Raw genomic sequence first — 13381 nt, forward strand, 5'->3', positions numbered from 1 at the left:
ATAAATTCTGTATTTCATGCCCACCGTTGATTGGATCCATCGTCAACATCATCCTCCTACATGTCAAGAAGACTTGTTGTGTTACGCTGCTGTGTCACTGTTCTTGTTGTAACCATAATCATCCATGCAATTCTTTTTTCCCCATACTTATCTTCAGCATTGCTTAGGCTACTGTTCCTTCTAATACTCCTCTCAGGCCACTCAATGTCTCATTTTTTTACTTTGTTTTTCATATGCTGCTACTGCTAGTGTGGTACCACTCCTACTAACACCACAACAACGGAATTTCGGTCCGTGATGGTGTAATCGCCATTTACCATGCAGCCAGCGCTGTGCCTAGCTCTATTCTCAAATACGAATCACAGGTAAGGTAAGCATTTCGGGGAGGTAGAAAGATGGGCTAGGATGCGGAGGAGAGACTGATAGTAGTACAAGTAAAGTACTAGTAGGCCAATTGAATTCACTAACTCTGTTAGTGGCACTTTTGAACATTTTTGGACGTTTTAGATACTTTATGCTGGTAAGTTTGAGGAAAACTAAACGTGCCGTAACTCCCGCCCACCACCCCACAAAATAAGATCAAAGCGTACACTATGTTGAAGTATGTAAAATGAATAATGATGTATTTCCCCTAACAAAAATAAACTAGTCCCACCCCTCCCTAACCCAAACAATTGTCCATTTAAAGTAGTCCAAAAATAAATAATCCCCAACTCCCGATTCCCACCCCCCCAACAGTCTTTAAAAAAGGGGCAAGGGACACAGTCACTTCCGACGGTGTTTGGGCAGGCAGTCCTTGCGGAGGTCCCGGAGCTTTTTTTCTAGGTCGTCCACCTCGCGCTCCAGGAAGTCCACTCGTAAGGTTAGGCGGCGCACGCGTGCCTTCCAGGCTCTGAGGGGGCCAGCTGCTGATGGTCTTGCAGCTGAGCGGCGGGGGCGCCTTTCCGATCACTGCGCTGGGATGGAGGCTGCTGGCTGGTGGACACGGGGGCTGTGCTGGAGGAGGTTGTTGATGTTCCCTCCTCGTTTTCCTGAGCCCACAGCCGGCAATATTCAACCCGAATGGCTTCCATCTTCCCGGCCCTGGCCCGGACAGCCATCTCCCCTCTGGTGAGCTTTTTGGGAGCATCTATATGAAGAAAGAAAGAAAAATAATGTAACCAATACTCTTTAACAATAACACAAAATAATTCAACAGAAAGTTGTCTCACAGTAACACTAGCAATTTGCAAGCACAGTATAACATTTTGGCATGTATCTTTCCGCCGTCTTTGTGGGAGTTTCAGGAATTCTACTACCAGGCAGCACTATGGACTCAATACATAGTCAGAGAGTCAGCGAGCACACAAGTATTCGTCTTTTTTTCTCTACTTTTGCGAAAGAAATTACTTGTACGTGAACTTGTGGTAGCCGGCATAATGCCAGCTCAGTCAGCTTGCACCCAAGAAAAAGAGACACAAGCCATGATGACCCAGACTTGCATGCATTACTTTAAGCAGTATATGCAGGTGGGGATAGGGAAGCTCTTACTTTTGTATAGGGGTGGCACTGGCTATACTCGGTTACATCAAGGGCTACTGCTCAATGTAATTTGTATTTCGCACTGCCCCCCCCGGGCCTTCAGTACTACAAAAGGAAAATGAAGATTATTCATTTCTGATCATGTCTCCAGCCGATCACATGATCTCTTTGCTTATGTGATGCATGACTTTAGGTGCTTTATTCTGATAGATTGAGTGAACAACAGCAATAGTCCACCCATGATTAACACAGCAGAAAGAAAATTATGAACATAGGGAGTGAGTGTGGTAACCATAATTGCCGGAGGAAGGGACTTGACTTGATATAATTGTCAACTATACAATACATACACAATATATGCTGTGCTTGCAAAGTAAACTACTGTACTGTTACTTTAGGGAGAGTTTCAGAACAATCACAACTTGTAGAATTTGGATTTTCTCTGCTTTGCTACTCTGGCACGGACATGCTGTTCGAACAAAGTAACACTCTTCATGCACTGAGCGTCTGCTCTACTTACACCTCTGCTATGTATGAGGAAGAAGATACCATCCAGGCTTCCAAAGTAAACGTCTATCATTCTTCTTAATGTCTCAACTGTAACAACTTTACTTATTCTCAACAACCAAATAACACCCATTTCATTTTATTTGGTAAACCACCGTCTTGACTTGAATTTGAGTTTCACCCAAATGATATATTGCAATGCACACCACACATGAATTTTCTGATTGACCAACACAGGCAGTAATTTTTTCTTTCACCTCCAACCATCCTTGCTTCAAGCAGCCATGCATCTGATTCCTTCCTATCAGCCACCTCTGCCTGCATTCAAAAACACATATCATTCTTTAGTCATAAATGTTACGACTCGCTCGTCCTACCATTGACCCTAAGTTCTTTCCCTTTTCGTTCATCACATCCCTCAAGTTCATCTGATATGACTTGGCTTCACGATAAAAGTTTCCCAGCTGATTTGAAGTCAAATAGAGGGGGCCATTGCTTACTCGAGAACTACCGCCGCTAATGCTATTGCTAAGTCAAGGGTGACTGTCTTCTCCGTGATTGGCTAAAAAAAATGTAGTTCTAAATCAGTAACTGTTCTTAACAGTACAGTGTACTTATAGTAGTGTACTTTCTACTGTACAGTACATCATACACTCCTTTGCGAGCCTACTCTAAAATGTCAATAAGTAAGGAGTATAATTACAACTTACCACCGTCCGCCGCTGCTGAGCCACCCCCCTCAGCTCCTCCTGGTGGCGCCGCCGCTTGAGTGGACCCCTCCGCGTTGCTGGCCCCGGCACAGGTGGTGGTAAGTGCTGCATCAGATGTTGTGACGCCTAGAAAAAACATGTCATATTTTTAGATGCCATACACCACCCCCTACTTCGTCTCGTAATGGAAGAGAAAATGTTAAACAATTTTTAATTATTGGGAGTGAAAAGAAGTCACGGTTTTGGGGAGGGTGTTAACTTATATGCTTAGCCATAACATGCAACTCTTTTTGGCACAACTGATGAATGCTTGCTCTTTAACATGCAACATTTTTATAATTACAGACAGAACCAACTACTCCTCATCACCACCAGGAGGACTTGAAGTTCCAACAAGGTGAGGGCTCCCGAGTCCCGCACAGTTACTTCTGACTGAGGTATGTGGAAAGTCAAACTGCACCTATCATCAACAATGTCCTATTTCTCTTGTCCATACTTCTGTATGTGCAGAATAGTCCCTGAAACACTAGCGGTATGGTATGTGCTACTATCAAATCAAAAAGACAACTACTAGCTTATTCTTGGTGGACATTGACATTTTGTTGTTGGAAATTGTCAAAGCACTAACATTAAGAAGACTGGAAAAGACAGGAAGGGCAACCCAGAGGACTGCACTGAGTGCCTCTACAGCTATTGCTGGATCAGAGTTTTGTTTAACACAGTTTGCCGACTAGTCAAGCTTAGCTACCTACACAGACCGACTCATAAATAATAGTAAATAGTAGTAGCACAGAGAGTGATGGTAGAGAGGCAGGATATGAATGTAGAAATAGTCTACAAGAAGATCAAAGACTATTTTGTAAAAAATAGAGTTAGGGAAGTATAATTATATTAACAACAGAACTACTTACTGGGGCCAGCAGAAGAGCCTGCAGTGGACCGTTCCTCCTGCCCACTCTGTTCCGCCGGGGTCTAGGGTGGTGCTGTCCTCGTGCCCCTGGGAGGTGCTGATGATCATGAAATCACCACAAACATGGATGATTCTTTTTTGGAAATATTTGATTTCTTTGACCACAATCCTAAATTGTCTTGGGGAAACAAATTAGCAACAATTGCACTACATGTATTGACCTATCTGATCTTGTCAACTAGGAGGATACTAGTACAGTATTGCTGGATTCGCGGACCATCTACTTGGAAAGTTATGTAAATCACTAACTAAACCACCAACAAAAAGGTTCTACTATGACTGCCAGCACACTGCAGCACGCGACGTGACAGACACAGTCTGTCATCATCATTGCAGAGCACTAAAAAAAGTCCTACTACTACTACTAATAACAAGTCATAATATACTCAACCTGAACCTATCAATCCATCACTATCTCTTCTTCTTAGTGGCAGCAGGAGTACAAAGGAAGGACTAGACTTGAGTCTCTAGTCTCTCTAGCATTACGCAGTTCTATAAAGTACTACACTCATACATATTCAGGCCAAATGAGCACAAGTTGCAAACAAGTAGGCATAGTAGCAATCACAGAAGCTATTTAAACATTAATTTACCTGCAATGTAATCAAATTGGCAGCATTCTTGCTCTTCGGGAAAAACATATATTAGCAATATAACACAGAGCAGAAGAAAACAAAGTAGTTATTAAATAGCTACTCACCAAGGCCAGGGATCTCCACACCGAGCAGGTGGAGCAGGTCCTGCTCGCGGTCAAGGAGGTCCGAACCCCGGTTCGTCGCTTGCTGGTAGGTGCGCCGGACCCCTGACTCCCTCCGCATGGCCCGACACACCTTTCCCCACAGCTGGCGACGCTCCAGGAGGCCATACCCTGACGCGAGCCTGCCCCCTTCTGCCACGGTCTTGGGGAGGTGGCGCTGCACATAAAAGATCTCTGCAGCCACCTCCACCGTGCTGAATATCTCCCTGGTCATCACTTCTTCCCCTCGTACGGGGTGCAGAACCCTTCCCCCTTCTCCTTCCCGGCTTCCTTTGCCATGGTCCTGTACAGCAGAAAGAAAAAAAAAGGAAAGAATAGGGAAAAAGTAAAGAAAAAAAAGTAGCTTTAAAAGTAACGAAAAGTTAAAAAAACACAAAATATAGATCTAGAAAAAAAGAGGGATAGATATAGAGTAGAAAAGATTTAAAAAAGTCCAAAGAAACAAAGGATTGCACAGATGAAAGGAGGATTAGAAAGCATGCACAGAATCATAGCAATAAATGAAAAACAAGATGGCCTCGCCCATTGAGGACCGCGTGGGTTAGTTTGCGCGATATTTCCCCCGCGAGCACGCGAAGACGCCTGCAAACACGTAATCGCGCGCCGCATACGACGGAGCATGCAACTAGAGCCCGGAAACGGAAACACGTCACGCAAACAAGATGAGCACGCCCATACACGACCGCTTGGGTAACCTCGCCGTGCAAGCGGCCCGCGAACACGCAAAAAGCCCCGCAAACACTCAGAAAACCAAAAATCTGCAAATTCGCACGAATTCGCGGATTTTGCGGATTGCAAATTTGATTTCACACGAATTCACAAATTTCGCCCATACTTAGCAATAATGCCATGAATGAAAAAGTGTTCTTAGCTGTGTCAGGAGCAGCGAACAAAAGGAAGATGGGAGTGTGCACTGTCTTCTTATGATATTGTTAATGTTCTATGTATTTTGATGTATTAACATTCTTTAAAGAGCTGCATGTTGGGCAGCAAATAAAAGTATTTGCATAATGGTAGCCTCCGGTCTTGTAATGAAATTGAAAGAGATGAACTAAACAGAGTTGCGGTATAGAGTAGAAAAAGAGAGATGGGGTGGGTACATGGAGATTAACATAGAGAGAGGTATAGTGATGGGATGAGTAAGAGTAGGTGAGGTGTAGTAAGGAGAAATTAGTAATCACAGTGGGATAGATAGAGAACTGAGATAGAGTAAATGGTGGAAATGTAATGATTGGCAAGGCAGAGTGAGAGGAGATACAGAAAGAGAAAGAAAGAAAGATGAAATAGAGGAAGATAAGGTAGGAAGAGAGGGGCGAGGTAACAAGATGCAAGCTAAATAGAGGGGGAAAGGGTAATTAGAAGGAGGTAGAAAGCAGTAGTAGCTCATCAGTATGGGCATCGGAGCTCCACCCTACTCTTTTTCAAAGCATGATGATTGTGTGTCAGGCTAAGCAAAGATCAGCCTGATACTTAACATATCAGGATCAGGCAGTTAGTTACTTTTCATGCACAACTGGTAGCTTGAACTACGGTTTGCCAGGCTGAAGATTTCACAGCGCTGAGGGCAGTGACATCATCAGCCCTGCAAAGCCCTGTGAGGAACCTTCCCCTCATGACGAGGGAGAGTGTCACTGATAGAGTCAGCCCTGGGCACTTTCGTTTTAAATCCTGTTTAGCCCAGGGTTGACTGTCTGTAAGTGATGCCTCACAACAAAGTTCACAACTCATCACAGACTGGAGCGGGATCAGGAAGTCTTACTCATCCCACCCCACCCCATCTCATTCTGTAATGAATATGGGAAGGTCCTCCTCTCACTGGCTGACCATCAACATAGATTACCATGAGAGAAGTTGGCAGGACCCTCAGTTTCCTCCTTTCTTTCAGAAGCCTCCAGCTTCTTCCTGGGCCATTCTGCTTCTCCGTTTCCCCACCTGCTTTCTTCTCCTGCTGTGATCAGGTAACTGTTTTATTGAATGTTTGGGTGTGTGTATCGATGTATGATTGGATTTATATTTTCACGTCTGCTGTGTATGTGGTTTTGAATGGATGGATGTAAGTATGCACAGGAGTGTGTGCTTGTTAATGGAAAGGAGTGAGGGTGGGGGAAATGAGTGCAAATGTGTGCCCACCCCATTACTCTTTAAAATAGTCAGCCATCTCTAGTAGCCAAAGAAATGGAGAAGGAGAGAGAAAGACATGATGGGATGATCAAAGAAGAGAGAGTTAATAGCGCAACAGCTGGATGAAATAGGTCAAGAGAAATAATGTCGGAGGTAGAGGTGGGCATAGTGGAATATAGGTTGAGAGTCCTTTGACTACCCTGATTGCGTTTCCAGGTGGGCCCTTGTAATGCGGGGGTGAGGGGCTGGACAAGTAGCAACTTTGCTAATTCCTTAAAGTACCTATGGCAGTCTGTACAGCAAGCACTCATTAGACAAATGAGAATACTATAAATAACAAAAGCCAAACACCCCTGCTTCCAGGACCTGAATTGCCAGTACTAGGGGGGGTTTAATTACAAGAAAATACTGGAGCGTGGAGTTATGCCAAATGTGTCCCTTAGCCCCACAGTCAGCCCTGTCAAAGAATTTGATCATATTTGTCTTGATGCTGGAGACTGCTGCCTCACATTTGCTAACTGACTATGGAATCTGTCCGCGAACTGTTTATGTGGAGAATGCAATGTCATTAATCTGCAAATTACTGTTAGCCGTGACGTTTGTCAAGCCAGTGTAAACGTACCGTACTATCCACTGGTAAGCCTATAACTTGGAGATGCTTACATTGGTGCCAGGCACAGTATGGTTAATCAAACATGGCAACTATGGCTTATCTTAAAGCTTCTCTTAGTTATTGTTTTTATTTGGCACTTGCATAGTGCATAATGTGCCATTAGTAAGGGCTTAGGTATCATTTTTGGCAAAGTCACTTAAACTGTTCTGGGTCGGTCCAATATCAACTATATTCCTCCGATGCCATGATAGGTCCTAAAGTCTGATGATGTCATCATTATGCTAGTTGGTGGTTTCGAAACCTCACAAACTGTACATCTTTGTAGTCACAGCATGTTGGCAAGTGTGAGGCTATCGAGTAAAGTGTAGCCTTGACAGCTTTATACATTAGGCGATTAGTATAAATAGCCTCAGGGCTTTAAGTGGGTTCGGGTCCTGCCAGTGCTTAGCACCAGCAATTCTAAAAAGCAGGTGCTGAGACGAATCCCTATTGGGCTCTCCATTTTTGCCCTCACCCTCAGGGTGAAAAAAAATCTTAACTCTGCAGTAATACCACTCTTCAATCCATTGAAGTAACTTCGAAGAGACTTGTTGTAGGTCTTTCATATATTAGTGGCCAATAAATGAAAAAACATCAATCATTCAATCATCATGTGCGGTTACTACCTGCAAGGAAAAAGAGAACACGAGAAATGCATTAACATACATAAAACAATACCCATGATCACGTTTTACGGCCAAAAGCACACACAAAATCGCTTAATGGCAATATTTAATTTTAAAAAATTGTTTACATCACAAAATTTGCAGTTGTTCACCTGGTTACAGCCAAGTGGTGAATGGAGAAGTGCAGAAAAGAAGTGCTCATGTGAAGAAACAGAAATGTAGTGGGAGTAGATTCAGAATAGGTCAATTTCAATTGTTCGATAAAACAAGCCTGATCTGACTTGTAGATATTGCGGGCCTGCCCCTAGCGTTATTGTTTCTTTTTGGATCCTAGCATAGTAAGCTCATCATCTGTGAGATTTCCAATGTTGCAGGGGGTGGAGTGGGGCGAAGAAGAGCGGGGTGCAGGCCCTGAGTGGGCGTCGACGTTTTGACCCTGGCGCTATAGGGGTAAGTCTACTCCTCAGCTACGGGTCTTCTTCAGGACGGGGGATGAGGGACCTAAGTACAATGTGGAGAGCCCCCAGCAGGACGGTGGGCCACCGTGTAATGGTGTGCCTTGGACATTCAAGGTCCTCAAGATTATTTAAACATTCAGTTCGAAAATAGGAATGAATTCCAGAAGGCCACCAAGGCGTCTATCGGTGAAGGCCTTCAACAATGCTTTAGTCAAAATATCCTGACACTTTTCTTCCATGAAAAGTCCCAAATTATAAGCCCAATTTGCAGTTAAAGTAATATGTTTGCAATGGGATATGCCAATGGTGACCACTGCTGCATCATTGCCTTTGCATAAATGGACAGCCACTAAGGCAACACCAATCTTACGATGAAAACGTTGATGAAGTAGTGATGCTTGAAGTCTGCCGAAGAAGAAATATGGACATTGTTAATAGGAATGTAGCTGTCCTAATTTGAAAAGATTTCTGAAAAATGTTGAAGACCTATTTTTCAAATTTGTAGAGCATCCTTGACATATTGGAATGTATGCATTCTTAAGCTGGAATCAGATAACATTATAGTTCCTCCAAGTGCAATACTTACTGGCTCCTTCCAGGAGACCATTGGCAGGGTGGCAGGAATTTTGACCATACTTGCTACTGCTCTAGAGGTTACGTAGAGGACAAATCAAAACACTGAATGATAAGGCTAATAAGGGCTTTAAGTGGGCGGAAAAAACTGGTGAGTCTCTCAATGGGGCGTGGCATTTGTAATGAAGGGTATGGCTTAAAAACACATAAGCCAAAAGCCTGTACTTAGCATAGTGTGCCACCCGACTGGTATTTTGCTGCTTCTGTCATTGCATCAAGATAAATAATACAGCAAGCAACATTAAACCTACAACAAGCCAGGACTATTGGCTTTGTCAATGGTTGTTAGTTGCATAAGCTAAATAAGCAACAACTATGGCTTCATTGTATATAATAGTTGCTTACCCGTTGCACGTTGCTGCGATCTCCAAAGAAAGGAAATTCAAGGAAACTCATCATGATAACATTCAATTTACATTGTGTCATTTATATTGAAACTTATTCATTTTAATATGGAAAACATTTGAAAGTGTTGTTTTAATTCCCTTTATTTATTTCAGTGCTTGTGGATACACGATTTTTTGTTTTTCGGTCTTGTGCGTACATCAATATTCAAAAGATTATAAGGGCCCTGAGGGGCCGATACTTTTTAAAAAATTATGCCAGAAACCTTCGCGGGAGTGTACTCAACAACTTCCCAAAGTTTCCTGGCGATCGGATGAATGCTGTTTTAATTCTATTTATTTATTCGAGTGCTTGTGAATACATGATTTTTTGTTTTTCCGTCTTGTGCGTACATCAGTATTCGAAAGATAATGAGGGCCCTGGGGGGCCAATATTTAAAAAGAATTTCTGCCAGAAACCTTCGCGGGAGTGTACTCAACAACTTCCCAAAGTTTCATGGCGATCAGATGAATGGTGTTTTAATTCTATTTAATTATTCCAGTGCTTGTGGATACCCGATTTGTTGTTTTTCCGCCAGGTGCGTACAATTCGAAAGATTATGAGGGCCCTGGGGGCCGATATTAAAAAAGAATTATGCCAGAAACCTTTGCGGGAGTGTACTCAACAACTTCCCAAAGTTTCATGCCGATCGGATGAATGGTGTTTTAATTCTATTTATTTATTCGAGTGCTTGTGGATACACGATTTGTTGTTTTTCCGTCTGGTGCGTACATTTTAAAAGATTATGAGGGCCCTGGGGGGCGATATTTTAAAAAAAATGTATGCCAGAAACCTTCGCGGGAGTGTACTCAACAACTTCCCAAAGTTTCATGCCGATCGGATGAATGGTGTTTTGATTCTATTTATTTATTTAAGTGCTTGTGGATACACGATTTGTTGTTTTTCCATCTGGTGGGTACAATTCGAAAGATTATGTGGGCCCTGGGGGGGCGATATTTTTTAAAAATGTATGCCAGAAACCTTCGCGGGAGTGTACTCAACAACTTCCCAAAGTTTCATGGCAATCGGATGAATGGTGTAGTAATGCATGAAGGACAAACAGACAGACAGACAGACAGACATACATTCATTTTTATATATATAGATTAAAACCATAAACAAGATCATACAATTCATAAGGTTTAAAAAAATAAATGAAAGACTAAAAAAGATTGGTCATACATCTATTTCAGCCACTGAGCCTCTTGTGACTAGTCCTTCACTTTCTTTAGCTTTGCTTCCTAAGTATGTAAGTAGAGATGTCAAATAAAGATAATAAATGGACAAAAATGGCTGATCAGGGACTGGTCATTTCCCTAATGTATAAAGTGAAGTTCACATAAGTAATTCGCTATAGATTATTAAAGTGCTTCTGTGCATGACCGAGGCTGGTATATGTACAGTGCTAGATGGGCCATGGTTTTTTCCCTGGTAAAGGTGCAGGTGTGCAAAACTATGCGCCAATAAAATGCCACATTAAGCAAAGTGATTACCTGAGCATAGCGAGATAGAGAACCGCTTATTATGACGGTCCCTAGCAGCCTGTTCTTGAAGATTACCTACTCATGTAAAGTTTACCTTAAAAACTACGGATTTATCACGTCCTAAAAGTAGAATTGGGAAACCCATTCAGATCCCTCATCGCCCAACCTATAGGATTATAATTTTTGAGACAATATTCATTTTAACGATTAATAAAAACATATTATACACATATTACAAACAATGTTAAAAATGAAATGTAATAATATTTTATATATGAAAAAATTCTCTTAAACACTAGTTATTAATAAATGTAATTCATAAAGGTTCGTTGTAATTTCCTCCCATCATGTACCCCTGTAAACCCAAAAAACACTCATTCAATTAAAAAAATACGAACACAATTAACTTAACTAATTATCAATTAAATAATTTTTATGAATTAACAATTAATTATAATTAAATAACTTCCAACCCTTTACACCCATAAAGCCCACAACCCACTCATAAAATGTGTTAAAAATAACTTACACCATTAACATCATTAATGATCAATTAAAAAGTAACATTAATTAACAATTATTAATATATAACAATTAAATTAAATTACTTCCCACCCTCTAGCCCTATAAACCCCAGAACCCACATATAAAATTAAATAAAAAAACATTATTTACAATATTAACATCATTAATTACCATTTAAATAATTAATATTAATTAACAATTTAAAAAAAATGGACAACTAACATCATTCATTATTATTTATTAATTAAATAAATAATATTTATTAAAAAAATAAGCATTACTTTATTATAATTAAATTACTTCCCAACGTGTGCCCCTATTAACCCACAACCTGTTACGGTACCAAAAATAATAAAAATTACTTAAATAAAATGTAATAACTACTAAAATTTCTACAAATATGAATTAAAAAACATAAAAAATATTTAAACAAAAAAACAACATCATATACATATAAAATATATATAAGAAAAAATAACATCGATATTACTTACCTTAAAATCGATATTCTTGACAACGATATTCTTGACATTCAATATTTTCATTGCACAATAGTTTTCATTCGATATTAATGCCAGTCGATATTTTTTACTCAATACACCTATGTCATGAAGAGCAGAGCCAAAAGCAATGCTGAATAATGCTGAATCATTAACGACTGACCGTAGTTCTATATTATCCCACTTTAATAAAACTGGGGAGGTGAAAACCCAGCCTACTCAGGTTTCTACTTATCGTAGATTGTGCCTTTTTTGAAACTCCTGAACAGATAACTTCTACACCAAGAAAACCAGCATTAATGAGATTAGTCACTGAACCAGTGAGACCCAGAGAAGAATGCCTTGAAGTCACGTCCCTTTGAGGAACCCTTAAAATATTACTCAACCTAACAAGTCCTCCGAAAATCTAGTAGAGCTAATATATAATGACACAATAAAGTGTGCTAAGCCAGATCTTGCCTACTCACTCTCTAAAAAGGACCTTCCCAGAAATGTTTTCTTCCAGCAGCCCACGTTTTGTAGAGCATAATTACACTCAAGATCATCAAGACTTGGGCCCCCATTAGGATGGCAGGCGGACTTTGCCCGCTCGCTATCCTCACGGTACTAGGGACCGCCCGCCATAAGGGTGGGGGTCCCGTGCATGGCATTAGGATGCGCCCGCCACAGTGGCGGGCGCATCCAGTATTCCTACCATTGTGGCGGGCGGTGCACTCAGCACCGCTCGCCACAATGGTAGGAAGGCATGCAGTGCACTTCCATGCACAACATGGCAGGCACCGTGAGGTGCCTGCCATGTTGTGCATGGAACTGCTGGGGGGTACAATAGGTACTCCCCATGTGCACCCCCCACCCCCAGGAGTCCTTGGGGGCCCCCAACGGGCCCCCAGAGCAGACTCCGTATGCCTTTCCGTGGCGGCATTGCCGCCACGGAAAGGCATTGAAAATTGCGCATCCTAATATGGTTGGCGGTGTCAGATAGACACCGCCACCATATAAACCCTTTTCCGCCCCGGTCGCAAGGCGACTGAGGCGGAAAAGCGGTGCACGGTCTTTACATCCACCACGGACCACCCAGCCAAGTTAATATGGCGGGGGGGTCTTTGCAGCAAGGATGGTGGGCGGATTGCCCACACCAGGCCGGCGGTGGCTACTGCCAGCCTGGCGGGGGCAATCCGCCCGTCATCCTAATGGGGCCCTTACTGTTTTTTTCCTCTATTCCTAGTAAGCCAGGAGGAAATGAATATGTGGAACTTAACAGTGGCATTGCTCCTATATCTAGACTCCTGGAGATCGTAATTATATGTCAAAATACAGGAAGAAGTAGGTAAAGATTTACTCTAGGACAAATACAGGAGAAGCTTTCCATTAATGCCTCTCTGGCGCAGTCTCCCCTCATATCGTTGAAGTAAGGAATCCCAACTATTGCGGGGAGGACTGGCTTTGAGCAGCTGTTTTATGAGCAGCAACTAAAAAATCCAGTGTGTGTTACAGAAAAACAGTGCCTTTTGTGATCAATCCGCAATTTCACTA

The sequence above is a fragment of the Lissotriton helveticus genome, chromosome 8 (genome assembly GCF_964261635.1).
Source record: "Lissotriton helveticus chromosome 8, aLisHel1.1, whole genome shotgun sequence".
NCBI classification, from domain to species: Eukaryota; Metazoa; Chordata; class Amphibia; order Caudata; family Salamandridae; genus Lissotriton; species Lissotriton helveticus.